General features: G+C 47.8%; 1 protein-coding gene and 2 pseudogenes across 19 annotated transcripts in view; 1 reads left to right on the top strand and 2 right to left on the bottom strand.

The window, feature by feature from the left end:
- Positions 1–14068, top strand: part of LOC135914190 (gastrula zinc finger protein XlCGF52.1-like) — a 200387-nt gene that overhangs the window by 15274 nt on the left and 171045 nt on the right. The gene's annotated exons all lie outside the window — the stretch shown is intronic.
- On the bottom strand, positions 10548–11811 carry LOC139057897 (uncharacterized; annotated as a pseudogene).
- LOC139057087 (uncharacterized) lies at positions 11845–12745 on the bottom strand (annotated as a pseudogene).

Raw genomic sequence — 14068 nt, 5'->3', positions numbered from 1 at the left:
TTACAGTTGCCAATGAGTTCCGCACAAGCTTAATCATGTGACAGGCATCTAAGATAAACTGAATGTTTTTGGTGCAGTCAGCAGGGTTGACAAAGCTTGTAGAAAACCGGTGAGAAGACAGTAGAAGCTCAGTGCCTAAACATTTCGCCATAGTGAAGTTTGAGGAGGCACCATCAAATGTAAGAGAGATGACATTAGCCTGCACTGACTCAAGCTTGTCAATGCACTGTTTAGTCAGCTCCGCCCTCTCTGCACCAGTGAGTGTGTCGATCAAAAAGTAAGCGACAGGCATCTTGATTCTGACATTTACACCAACAATCATGTACACACACACATTTCTCGCTTCAGGGAGACTGTCGTCATCTAGCCCTGTTCCAAAGTCCACATACCCGACAATTTTGTTTCCAACAAGTTCTACGTGTTTTCTTATGGCCATGTAGTCCACGATCAGAGCGCAGTAGAATGGCTCATTCCGTGATTGTGTAAATTTTTGAAGGAAGCAAAATGCTTCATCTGTAAAGCCAGGAGCTCCGTGGACTGAGCGATACGATGGCCTAAGTGTCCGCTGTGAAGGAAGGGCATCATTGAATTTGAACCTGACGTAGTCATACGCGGCCGGGGAATAAAAATGCAAAGTCAGCGCGAACGCGCGGAGCTCGGGTGTGTATACACCCTTTTGCTTGTTGCCCGCTCTGTTCAGAAGCTGCTGAATATCACTTGAAAATGAAGACGTGAACACCTGTGATCCTTCTTCTGAAAGGAGTTTTTGATCTCTGATTTCCTTGATAATTTCTTGCGCTCTCTCATTTCTCTTTGTGAGTCTTCGCTTCGTTTGCTGCAAAGTTTTAATTTTCTTTTTTAGCCGAGTTATTTCTTCCTCAGAGGCACTGACTTTTTCTTTGTACCATTGTTTGGTGGGTGAAGGCACAGGTGGCTCTTCTTCAGCTTCAGACTTTTCATGCTGCGGTGAGCAGTTACTGGCTGGGGTGTCTTCATGCTTGCGGCTTGGACGCTTCCTTTTCACCTGAAATAGACGCCATATGTACATCTGATGAGTCTCAAGGGAGAGAAAAATAAGAGCAGTTGTAAAGCTATGCCTCATTTGCTACCAAAACTTACTGCTTCATAAAGGTGGATGTATATTATTTTCTAACTTCGCTTGAGCATCTTTTCAAATCATTAGCCTGTTTTTCTTTAGCATCTGAGCTTGCATATTAATTAGATCTCTTCACGTCACCACCGACGCGCGCTTACTGAACAGATTTGCAGACTGAAGCCGCATCTGCAGCCTACGGTTATGAGTAGCAGTTTTCGTACTTTTTATCCTATGAAAATGGAAAAAAAAATTGAAGCTGTGCAAAATCTAGGCGCAATAGCGGTCTCTATCCAAGGTCATGGTTACAGCCTAGCTGAGGCGACCCTGCTAGACGGCAAATTTGATGTAATTTTCATAGAATGTCATTCAAAGGTAATGCCCTTCATTAGCTGTGACAATGGTATATTTAATGGCATTAGTTGAAAACGACATCCGCGGTCTAATGAGCTCGAGAAACTCAGTCGCATTTCTCGCTTTTGCAGCTGGCAGGGCACACAGTGTTGATTTTTATCCGGCTTATCACGGTCACTTCTCAACGAAAACGAGACCGCCACAAGTACAACGCGCGACGTTCCAACATACTCACGGGCTTCTGTAGATGCTCCGGAAACGCAGGGAACACAGAAGGAACGCTACCCGCACGCAGTCGCGTTGTCTGTCCGGTGCGGTCGAAGCACTCCGGCGCGAAATGCACACAACAAAGGCGATCTCCATCTTTCGCATGCCACCTTTCACGGCGAACAGCCCGCTCCCACAGGCTCCGCAGCTCCAGATCTTTTGGAAACCTGTCGGCAATTCCAGGACTATTAGTCGTTGCACACACACACACAACTTATCAGTTGACATCCATCGGCAACGCGAGCGTAGTGGCTCAATGAACGTGTTCTCGAGTACTTACAGGTGAAACGTGAGGCCACAACCCTTCTTCAGCCTGTTCGCACATCCGTAGGCAACGCAAGAGGCAACCATAATCACATCGATGGTGTTTACATGCCCCTCACATCAACTTGCACTGCAGACCAACTCACGAAAACAGCAGCGCGAGCCGGTGCCGCCGGAGCCGAGCGCACTTTCTGCCTCTGGCAAGATGGCGGACGGAGGCTTCGGTCGGAGCGCGCCCTCTCCACTCCAGCAATTTTTATGTATCCTCCTTGGTTTTCCCCTGCTCCGGGTGTTGGAGCCACGACCTGGGCAGTTCTGTCCCCGATAGTACATCTGCTTTTTTGGAGCGGTTACACTAAAATGACCATAGCCTTTACTGATGCTTGAAAAGTACACTTACTGAAAAGCACACTGGAAAAAAGGTAGCAGTACTTGCTACCTTTACGATAGTAACTGCTTGTCACATATGTTACTACCCTGTTAGTAATGACAAGGGTAGCAACTGTTAACTATCCTTGCCACTAACTACAGTAGTAACTGTTAGTGCCCTTGCCATTACTAACTGCAGTTACTAGCAAGTAGTAAAATGTGTGAAGCAGTTACTACTCAAAAGGTAGCAAGTGCAACTACCTTTTTTCTAATTTACTAACCCAGTAAGTTGGTAACCATTACTACAACCTCCCTATTGCAGTTAGTAATGGAAAGAATCTACTGGATGCCTGCAGTAGATACCATAGTTGGGCATGCCTCATCCAGCTGAATTACATGCAGAAGTGACCATATTTTGCTCAGAAAATAGTAGCATTAATGTAGATAATTAACAAAAATACTACTTTATAAGTAACTTTGCTATAACTGTAATATGGATGGATATAACTGTAGAAATAGCTGCTGCTTTCGCCGTTATCGTTGTGCTATAAGTGTAGCCTGTTTTGTGGGCACAGGTTCACCCACTAATAGTTAGTTTTGCCGTTCACAGTAGCAATACCGTGTTCTTCAACGGCTAACTAAATGTGACGTCGAGTTCAAGTGGGAAACGCTGCAGGCCGACGCATTTCAAGGACTCAAACGACGCATGCAGTCGCCGCCCGCACCTGCGCACTTCGACGAGCAAGCCGATACCCAAATACACACTGACGCCAGTAGCCTAAGCCTCGGTGCCGTCCTAGTCCAGAAAAAAGACGGACATGAACACGTGATAGCTTACGCTAGCCGGTCGTTGTCAAAAGCGGATGGCAATTATTCTACAACTGAAAAGGAATGCCTCGCCATCGTTTGGGCTACAGCGAAATTTCGCCCTTACCTATATGGCAGGCCATTCAAAGTGGTCAGCGACCATCACGCGTTGTGTTGGCTAGCCAACTTAAAGGACCCTTCAGGACGGCTGGCACGGTGGAGCCTCAGACTACAAGAACACGACATCACTGTAACATACAAGTCTGGACGAAAACACTCAGATGCTGATTGCCTATCACGCGCACCCATTTACCCGCCGCCGCAAGATGACGAGGATGACGATGCCTTCCTTGGAACAATAGGTGCGGAAGACTTCGCCGAACAGCAACGAGAAGACCCGGAGCTAAAAGCCCTAGTCGAGTATTTGGAAGGGCACGCCGACGTCCCTAGGGCATTTAAGCGTGGGTTGTCTTCGTTCACGCTTCAAAACAACCTACTTGTGAAGAACTTCTCACCAGTCCGCGCCAACTACCTTCTTGTTGTTCCGTCGGCGCTGCATCCACAAGTACTGCCCGCCCTACATGACGATCCGACCGCTGGGCACCTCGGTTTCTCCCGGACGCTATCGACGATACAGGAGAGGTATTACTGGCCGCACCTAACCGCCGATGTCGCTCGTTACGTCAAGACATGCCGAGACTGTCAGCGACGCAAGACACCACTGACAAGGCCAGCGGGATTACTACAGCCGATCAAGCCTCCTTACCAACCTTTTCAGCAGATCGGGATAGACTTATTGGGACCGTTTCCGACATCAGCTTCCGGAAATAAGTGGATCGTCATGGCGACGGACTATCTAACCCGCTTCACTGAACCTAAAGCTTTACCGAAAGGCAGTGCAGCCGAAGTGGTGAAATTTTTCGTCGAGAACATCCTGCTGCGACATGGTGCTCCAGAAGTCCTCATCACCGACAAAGGAACGGCTTTTACAGCAGAGCTCACGCAAGCCATTCTGCAATACAGCCCGACAAGTCACAGGAGGACAACTGCCTACCATCCGCAAACGAATTGTTTCACGGAGCGCCTGAACAAGACCCTCGCCGACATGCTAGCAATGTACGTCGACGTTGAGCACAAGACATGGGTTGCGGCCCTGCTGTACGTAACATTCGCTTACAACACGGCGATGCAAGAAACAACACAGCTCACGCCATTTAAGCTGGTTTACGGCAGGAACCTGACACCGACGCTTGACGCCATGTTGCCGCATGTCACTGACGAGAAAAATCTTGACGTCTCTACCCATCTCCAGCGCGCTGAAGAAGCCTGACAGCTCGCCCACCTGCAGATCAAGAACCAGCAGAGGACCGACAGCCGACACTACAACCTCCGACGACGCTTCGTCGAGTACCAACCCGGCAACCGTGTTATGGTATGGACCTCGATACGCCGACGAGGACTCAGTGAGAAAGTACTGCGACGCTAATTCGGACCCTACAAGGTCAAGGTCATCCGACGTATTGGCGCACTGGACTGTGAGGTCGTGCCAGACGGCATTTTTCATTCACAGCGGCGCCACGCACGATCTGAAGTGGTCCACGTGGTGCGCCTTAACCCCTCTTATGGACACTGACGAACTTCCTTATTTTGTTGTTTTTCTTTGCTACGAGTGCTTTTCTTTTATTACTTTCGTTTGTTTGCAGCATTGGGTCGATGCTTTTTAAGAAGGGGGTAATGACACGTGTACTTATCTTTATTGGGCAATCAAGTCGAAGAGGTAGAATTGTACCAGTGATGGGCCTCTTTTGGTCAGCCTGAAGGAAAATGCCTGGTACAGTTACAAGCAGAGAAATGTACAAAGGTTGACTTAGTTCACAAAACGTACAATGCATGCTGAAGCCATGTTCACAAAACCAGTGACGAGTCTCATGGAAACAATAAGTGGTGGTTGAGGCCCATGGTGTTAATGGGAACTAAAGCATGTACTGTTCCAAAACCAGGAAGGAAAGATATCCACACTCACTCTCCCAAAAAGTGGCAACAATATCTGTGGCTTTATGAGCATTTGAGGTACTGAAGCAAAGGGTAGGGTAGGCAACCTGCAACAGGAGAATTGGACAAAATCAGCGTCACTTGTACAACAAAATACTAGTCCAAAAAAAAAGGTTAAGCTAGGCACTTCTTACCAGCCCCTGCAGAAATCTTGGTTGCTTCTGTAGGAGCATTGGCAGCAGCTGGAAAACACCAACTGCAAAATGGTCTGTTGCCCAAAAGTTTGTTAGGTACTCACTAATACAACAAATGCAGAACACTTATACATACTGTTAAGACTTGCGTCTCGAGTGTACGACAAAGAACTGACCCTTTATTCAGGCAACAATACAAGCCTATATAGGGAGCAAGGTGTGATGTCAAAACACAGTCTTGCCAAGCGTTAACTTAAAGTTCTTGTGTCTCAACCACTCTGGTGGCTTGTGTGAACGGGTGCTCCTGCGAAGCAGTGCAGTCTGCACGGGATCAGCAGGCATCGGCAGTGATGCTGGTGCTGGCTCTGGGATAGGTTGTGGTGAGGAATTGGAGAAATCAGAGGTAGACATTGCACGGTCTTCCAGGAGGGGTTGAGCGGCTTTGTTGGGATTGTCCATTAGTGAAGGTACACAAGGTGTTCATGACCCTTCTACTGGAGGTGGTTCACGTGATGGGGACACATCATGCGGTAATTCCTTCGTGACACGTCGCTTGACCGTTGAATTTAGGTATGGCTGCAGAGGGTCGGCGTGTATGAATTGAAGCTGTCCTTGCACTCCCACAACATATGTCACAGCACTGACTACTTGTCGCACAAGACCTTCCTCCCAAACAAGTTCTGTGTGCACTGTCTTAATGTAAACTTGATCACCCACACAAAACACGCTCAGCGCCTACACAGGTCCTTCCTACACCAATGTGGCGCGCCAGGGGGGCAGCACCACATCATTCGGTGGCCACCTAAGTCACACAGAAAGGGACGGCGGTCACGCCATCAGCCCTCCTAACAGGAACAGCCAGCGCTGTTGCGGCTCCCGCAAAGGAGGGCCAGCAGAACCTTAGGCCTGTTGCCCCCAGGGCCACTGCCCGTGCAGATCGGCCCAAAACTCCAGCGAAAGTGACCGCTGCGCGCGCAGTGTCGACCGCCTCAGACGAGGTGATGAATACAAGCAAAACTCCGGTGTCTGAGACGCCCGAGGAACGGTGATATCAGCTCCCTCGAGCGCGCCGTGAGGAAAGAAAAAATCCCGTATCATGGGGTCTGGAAAGTCTCACGAGCTAATCTAATCTCTTAGACACACAGCACAATACAGATATATTATTCTTACACAGAGCTTACAGTGGAATGTCAGGGGCTTACTCCGCAACCTAGACGATATTAAGGAACTCTTACATAAGTACAGTTCAAAGGTGTTGTGTGTCCAAGAAACACATCTTAATCCTTCGCGCACAAACTTTCTCTGGCAGTATGCCATTTACAGAAAAGACCGCAATGAGGCCCTTGCCTCGTCAGGCCAGAACCTCTTGGCAAGGGCCAAGATTTGTCCTTCATTCTTTCATTCTGTTGTTGCGAATACCCCACAACGACTACATTTGCAGTTTGTGAAGGTTGTGGGATCGTTCCCCACCTGCGGCAAGTTGTTTTCTCACCCACTTTCATTTCCATTAATTTACCATTTCTTTAGTTCATTTATTAAGCACAAGTAATTTCCCCTATGTTGTCCTTGGTGTCAGTGTTTGTTGGCTTCCTATGATATGACTAATAAAAATCTGACCCCTTGGTTAACCCCCTTTCTTCTCCTCGATTAAGTGGTGAAAATCCAACCGAAACTACAGGTGACGAGCAGGACCTACAAGATGCTCAGATTTGCAGTTGACCTTTCTTGTCCACACCAATCCCTTAGATCTTCCACACATGACGGTTCCATGAGGCACCGTCACAGGTGATCAAATCAAGAAGTCTACTAGCTCCACCAAGTACTGTTGCTTCTATTAATATCTTGGCAAGGAGCTCTGCTTTTACGTTCCCTCGAGTGGTAAAGCAACCTATTATTTGTTTCCACTTCCCATTAAAGGGTATGAACATTATCACCTTTCCATGGTCGCAAGGAATGCTCTCTCCTCCTTCTATAAAAAAAGCCCATGTCGACAAATCTTTCGATATGCCCGGACGACGTGACATTCAGGTGCTTTCACAGTTTGAGTTCGTCGACCAATAGCCCTCCATGTCTGCTAAAAGAGCTCATATATCTTTTTTTTTGCTTTAGTTGTCTCAGTATTTTAGTGCTGAAACCGAAACTACTCTTGTACAGCTTCAAGTAATGTTTCAGTGTGCTCTTGCTCAGCAGTGAGAGAATATTGTGCTTACGCAAATGTTTGTAGACTTTGGTACTTTTCATTTACCTAAGGATACATTCTAAGATCCAGTCTTGAGTATACATTACCCTTTGCACTTTTCTCCTTTGCTGCTGAAAAGCACTGTCGGACACAATCTTGTTTCAAAGGCAGTGATGCAATTAGTTCCTGTAAGACTTCATCGGGCTTTAGGGAGTTCTACATTTGCTTCAGTCGGTCTTTTAACTGGACACAGTGACAAAGGAGTCTCCTTTTTTTTTTTTTGTGCTGCTACTCGTAGTCTAGCAGCAGTGGATTGGGTGCGCTTTCTTATCAATCCCTTCAGCCTTGAGTTTCGGGACTGAAGTGCCTTTCTGGTGTACCAGCAGGCGATGCGTGCTTATCCTCTACTAAACCAAAACTGTATTCTTGGAATCAAAATTACTTGGTCTTAATAAACTGTGTCATGCACCATAGTAAGTGAACTTGGGAAATATCACTCGTTTGCACGCATTTATTCGCCCAGAAAACAAAAAATCATTCTTTCAGGTTGTTCCTTTCCAGCGCATTCTTTTGCTGCAGTATGTCCCATTACAGATGGTTACCTGCTGCTGTAGACCTTCTGTTAAGTTGTGCTTGGGCATGTGGCTTTTTGGCAAGGTGCCAGGACAGGCGCGATGCGAATCTGTTCTGAAGAGAATGTCCGTTGCTTGTTTACGGCACAGAATGGTTCCCTTTTCTACGATGTGGCCATGGAGACGCGCTCTGTATATGACTTCAGGCTCGTCGTGCCCTGTAAAGATAACCACCCTTTCACAGACAACATTGAACGTGCACATTCTGAGCTTCCAGTATAAAAATCCATTATGGCCTGGTACGTTGTGAGAACTCCAGTGCACAGAAGGCACATCGAGAGAGCAAAGGGATAACGCAGAGTTCACTTCGAACAGCTCTGATTCAGGTGTGTCATGTTGTAAATCTGGCGTACCAAGTGGAGCGAGTTCGTTTTCTGCATTACCGTATAAACGCGTGTAAGGGCCGCACTTTTTTTTACAAATTCGAGGGCCTATTTTCGGGGTGCGGCCCATACACGCGACATACGAAAAAAAAATTTTTTTTTTCAAGTAAAAACAGACCAATAAGTGAATGCGCGTTTATTTACAATAATCCTCATCAATCATCACTATTTACAATCAGTCATCATCACTCGCGGAGTCCTCAGACTCCGAGCTGGTGCTGCATTCTTCTGGCTCATCACCCCACAAGTCGTCGTCTTCAGTTCCGTCCAAATCGTTGGTCCTTCGCCGAAAGGATAGGCCCTTCCTCTTTAAAAATCTCCGCAACCAGCCGACGCTACCTTTGAACTCCTCGCGGGGTATGCTTCTCGCACGCGCCAAAGCTTGCGTCTTCACGCGCAGCATGTCCGTCGTCAGCGCATATCCATTGTTCCGCACTTCCATTGCGTAGCGGAACAGCTCTTCTTCGAGCTCAGGATATTTGCATGGCTTGCCTCGAAAAGCACGCCTTTTGGAGCTGGTGGTCTTCAACGCATCCTTCTGGTTGCACCACCTTCGGACGCACTTCTCGTCCACGTCAAATTTTCTACCCGCCGCACGCTTGCCATGGTCGAGGGCAAACTCCACTACCTTCAATTTAAAGCCTGCCGTGTAGCTATTGATATGTTTGCCCATCGTGCTAGAATGGCAACGCTCGATGGCAATTCGTGAAAAATAAAGCAGAACACACACGAGAGCCGCAACAACAGCGTGCGCCCACGCCAACAACGCTGCTACAACTCGCGTGCCTTCGACAGTCGCAAAACAAAGCCGGGGTGGCCAGCATGGTGGCCAGGGCTGATGATACCGATGACGATATGGATTGCGGAAGCTCGCGGCAGAAAGAAAATATGATGATGATGATGACCCGCGACATCGGCGCCATCCGTGGGCGGCATCTGGAAGCTTCCGTGCGCGCGCATTTTGAAGGCTAATCACACGTGGGTCGTGGAAAGTTCGGGGTGCGGCCCTTACACGGATATTTTTTTTTAAATATTTGCTTCGGGAAGTTGGGGGTGCGGCCCATACACGGGTGCGGCCCTTACACGCGTTTATACGGTATTGTGGCTGTTTTGTTCAGTAGGCAGCCTCTTTGGATCAGCACAACACCCCATGGAATTCTTCCTCTTTCTTGCAGCCCGAGGCTTCAGTGTCTTCTTCGATAAATAGGCAGGCGTGTTTGGTAGGAGCATAGGTATGGCATCCGGCAGCAACTCTTGCTTTCCGTGTGGGATGTGTACCTCTTTCCCGTCTAAATGTGAACGTAATCTCGCAAGATGCAAGAAGGCTCGAAATGACGCTCGCAGACCGAGCAACTTTCATCTAGCACCTTATCTTTGCGATGCAGGTTTCATTCCCAAACCATTCTTGTTTCATCTTTTGGCGCGGCGAAAAGGGAAGGTTGTGTGCCTTGTAAGCCAGTGTCGCAGCCCGGCGCAAAGCAATGACGTTGCCTGCGACGATTAGGCATTGGCTCTCGCTCACAAACACTGCATGCAGCAAAACATCACATGGCCCAAGTGGCCAAAATGTCTCGTTTATTCACAAGCAAAGTGAAGCTCGGCAAGCTCACTGCAACCGGCCGCCACGCACAGAGAACACGTTCATACAGATTGTGCGACTGCAGTGTTGCCACATACATCCGAGACCTGTCTACACTCCCGGCTTGAAAGCAGTGTGGCACACTTCGCCGTCTGAGCACACATAGGGGAGAGTCGGGAGGAATGGGACACTTTTCATAAGTATATTTTTAGTTTGTTTTATTTCGAACACAAACAGATGTTTGATGGCTTACAATATAAATCAAAACACACTGCACAAATTCTGAGAAGCAATCTTTGCTACCATTTCTGGGGCAGGTGTAAAAAAATAGTTTACAACAGCCAAAATCTGTCCCTTCTCACCCCTCCCTCAGGGTGGAGTGGGACACCACTTGGGAGGAATGGGACGTGTGTAATGTTATGGTGACAACTTGCTTAGCGAACATTATAAGCTGATAGTTCCACATCAAACTTGAAGTAGGACTGCAGGCACTTTGTTCCCCCGATAGTATTTGGCACTGGCAGATTCATAACAATGTCGGTCATTGGTACAGTTGCTTCGTCTTCCTGAAGAGGAAAGTAAAACTGGGAGCTCTCGTCTTTCTTTCTAAGAAACAGGACACTGACATCCAAGTTCTCGCTACTCTTGACTATACCCACGTAATAGATGACAGATTTTTTTTTTACAAAACCTGACAAGGACAAAATCGCCTTTTGTTGCTTTAAAGGCTTCATTTGGCCTCGGGAATGTCGCGACTCTTATCATCAACACTTGAAATGTCACTGTCGGAATCGTCAAAGGCAACAGCGACAGTTTCTCCTTCACTCGAGGAGCTGTGGTCCTTTTGAAGACGCCGTTTCCTTTTCATATGGGTAGTGGCGGCAGTCTTAGCTGTCTTAGGCGCTCTTTTTTTCAGACTTTGCCGTGCAAACCTTTCTGCAGTTGCTTGCTCGACCGCACGATTCTCTGGGGTATCTGTAAGCACTTTAGTGCTACCTCTCTTCCTTCATTTTTGCCCTGTGTTGCGCGGCACAGCCTTAGGATAGGGCCTAATGTCACTTGGAACAATACAACCGCTGGGAGAAATAGTTCACGTCGATGCAGCTTCACTGACTGTGGGCATGACGACATCTCTGAGGATGTTTCGAGCTGCGTAATTGTCTGTCTCTGAGTTCAAAACGTTTCCCAAAAAGCTTGAACCACCCATTTCACGCAATCCGGTGGCTGCCTGTGGTGAGACGTCTCCGCTAGGGGAAGCTTCGGGTCTGTCAGTGACTGACGACATCATGTAGTCGTCCACAGTGAAGGGCTCGCTATTGAAAGGCCAAATACCCATTTTCTGGAACCCTGAGATTATGTTCTTTTGTGTTACCGCTGATACGTAGGCGGATCCCACTAGTTCTCCAACGTTGTAGATGGAGATGGTCTTCCCTGGGTTATTTATAAGCTAGTCATTGCAAGCAGCGTTGTAACAAGATTTCAGGGGTCCATTACGGACACATCAAGTGGCTGCAAACGGTGGCTACAGTGTGGAGGAAAGGTCAGCAGAATGGCGCCACCTTCTTTGGCCTTGTTGATGGTGCTGACGTTGACATGGCTTTCATGATTGTCGAGAATGAAAAGAATTGGTTGTTCTTTCGAGCACTTTGTATGTGTCACAATATGCTGTAATGCCAAGGAAAACAGTTCGCCGGACATCCATCCCGACCCGCTTGCCAATCTAAGACTTCCGGCTGGGGCACCCTTCAGGAAAAAATCTTTAAATCTCACCCGTGGAAAAATGAATACTGGTGGCACAGTGTTTCCTATGGCATTGACAGTGCACAAGACGCTCACCAATTCGCCGCATTCTGCCCATGTGACCTGACCAATTTTCTTCTCTCCATGTGCTGCGACAATCTTTGGCAGATTGTGGGCAGTTGTGAAGCCTGTTTTGCCACAGTTGTAGATACGGTCTGGAGTTAACTTGTGTCGGTCGTAGACGTTTTTCAGATTTGAAAGGAAAGCATTGACATTGTGCTTGTTAAAGCTCGTTGCCCGGACGAGACTGGTTGCTTCCAGCGATTGAAGCGATAGCTCAGGGTGACGGTCCATAAAGCCCAGAAACCGGTCTCTTCATGCTAACTTGTTCACTTCCCGTGATGATGGGCACTTGCGACTTAATGCTGTTGCAAACTGGTATGCCAACGAACGAACCTGCATTCTTGTAAGCCCATAGTGCATCTTGCTTGCCTTAAGCAAATATTCCTTCAAGAGTACTTCATCTTCTGCTGTGAAGACCATACCGCAGACCAAGTTAGAGCTGAACAAGATACTGTCTTTCACTGCAACCCTTGTACTTCTTTACTGCACGACCAAGAGATGATTTTGATACTTTAAGAGTTTCTGCCACAGCCCTTATACTTTTCTTCGCACACCAATCTAACAGCATCCAGCATCAAACTGTTCGATGTCCGAGCCCTCTCGGGGTGCTTTTTCTTGTATACCCTTGGCATCTTTCTGAAAATTCAAATGGAGCAATATCATGCAAATGTAAATAAGCACCCTCACAAAGCCCTAATAAGTTGGCTTCGCTTAATTCGTTGCATGCATTAAACAGCACCGTAGCTGTAGCCTACTATTTATGCCCTTCTCCCGGAATGTTCATAGGGGTGCTGCAGTAATCGGAGCGTAGGAATGAAGCGATATGATTGTTTTGTCATGTCTTTTTAGTTCCCCATTTAGAATGTACTAACGTGAAATTTTATCTAGCCAGCCTGTCCTTTATCTCATGCCATTTTCATGGTGCCAAATATTTATTAGCTCAAAATGTGAAATAAACGAAAATAACTGCTTTCGGGGCTAATGGGGCTTAGCCTTGCATCAGAGTCCTTAGTCACAGCACTAGTCTTATTGCTGGGAGGAATGGGACAGTGTCCCGTTCCATCCTCATCTTAACTGTCCCATTCCTCCCAAGCTACATCGCCCAATCAAAGAAACCTTCACTGGCGAAAGTTGTCTCCTTAGACCCAAACTTTTTACTGCACAAGATAAGACGCTGATGTGCCTTCCCAGAGAAAAATTTGTATTAGCGACCTCCGAGTACTTTATACATGAGAAAGCTGTAATTGAGATAGCAGATACTTACTTTTTACACGTGAATCAGACTATTTTTTTCCACAGCAACTTGCACCTGCCAAAGACGTATGCCATTACAGCCAGGCTATCGATACGCTAGTGCCACCTCGTGAGTAGTTAGAGAACGTTTTTGAACTAATTGCTAGAGAGATACACCAGATGTCCCATTCCTCCTACCGTCCCAAACCTCCCAACTCTCCCCCACTGCCCCTATTCTAGTACACTGCACCCAGGCGTCATCCGCACCTTGCTTCTTCGGTTGTTGCTACTGGAGGCGGCTCTGGTTCCCTGTGCCACCGCGTGTGGGTGATGGTGTTGCTTCTCCTCGCTTCTGGACGTGCCCGCTGGGTGGTGCCTGCGTTGAGTTGACGTCACTCACGCTTCTAGCCATCATACTCCGGCGCAGTGAGTCACCAGTGCTGCCATTAATGGGTGCCGGCTTCCTAGCTGGGTTCTTCCCGCTCTTTGAGGTGGCCATCTTGGCGTTTGTGTGGTACTTCGCCACACAGTCCTTTGAGTTCATGTGTTGGTCACCACCACAAACTGCAGATTTCACGTTACACTCGTGAGGGGGCCTGCATCCCCTCCAGAAATAGCGCCTGTTGTGCACACAGTCCACAACCATCTTGAGTTGAGGCATGTGTCTGCCCTGTGTCCCACGGTACTACACACGTTGCAGGTCGGCATAATCTGGAGGTAGGGCTGGACAGTGATGATTTCAGAATCGTAGTGGACAATCCGTGGCTTGACCTTCCCAGTAAAGGTGAGTCGGGCCTTTAGACGTCCCAAACTTGCACCTATCAAGCATAGTACCCTGCCTCCATTGCATACTATCCTT

The sequence above is a fragment of the Dermacentor albipictus genome, chromosome 3 (assembly GCF_038994185.2).
Source record: "Dermacentor albipictus isolate Rhodes 1998 colony chromosome 3, USDA_Dalb.pri_finalv2, whole genome shotgun sequence".
In the NCBI taxonomy this organism is placed as follows: domain Eukaryota; kingdom Metazoa; phylum Arthropoda; class Arachnida; order Ixodida; family Ixodidae; genus Dermacentor; species Dermacentor albipictus.
Note: the sequence above shows the minus strand (reverse complement) of the source record. Positions and strands in the feature narration are given on the sequence as shown.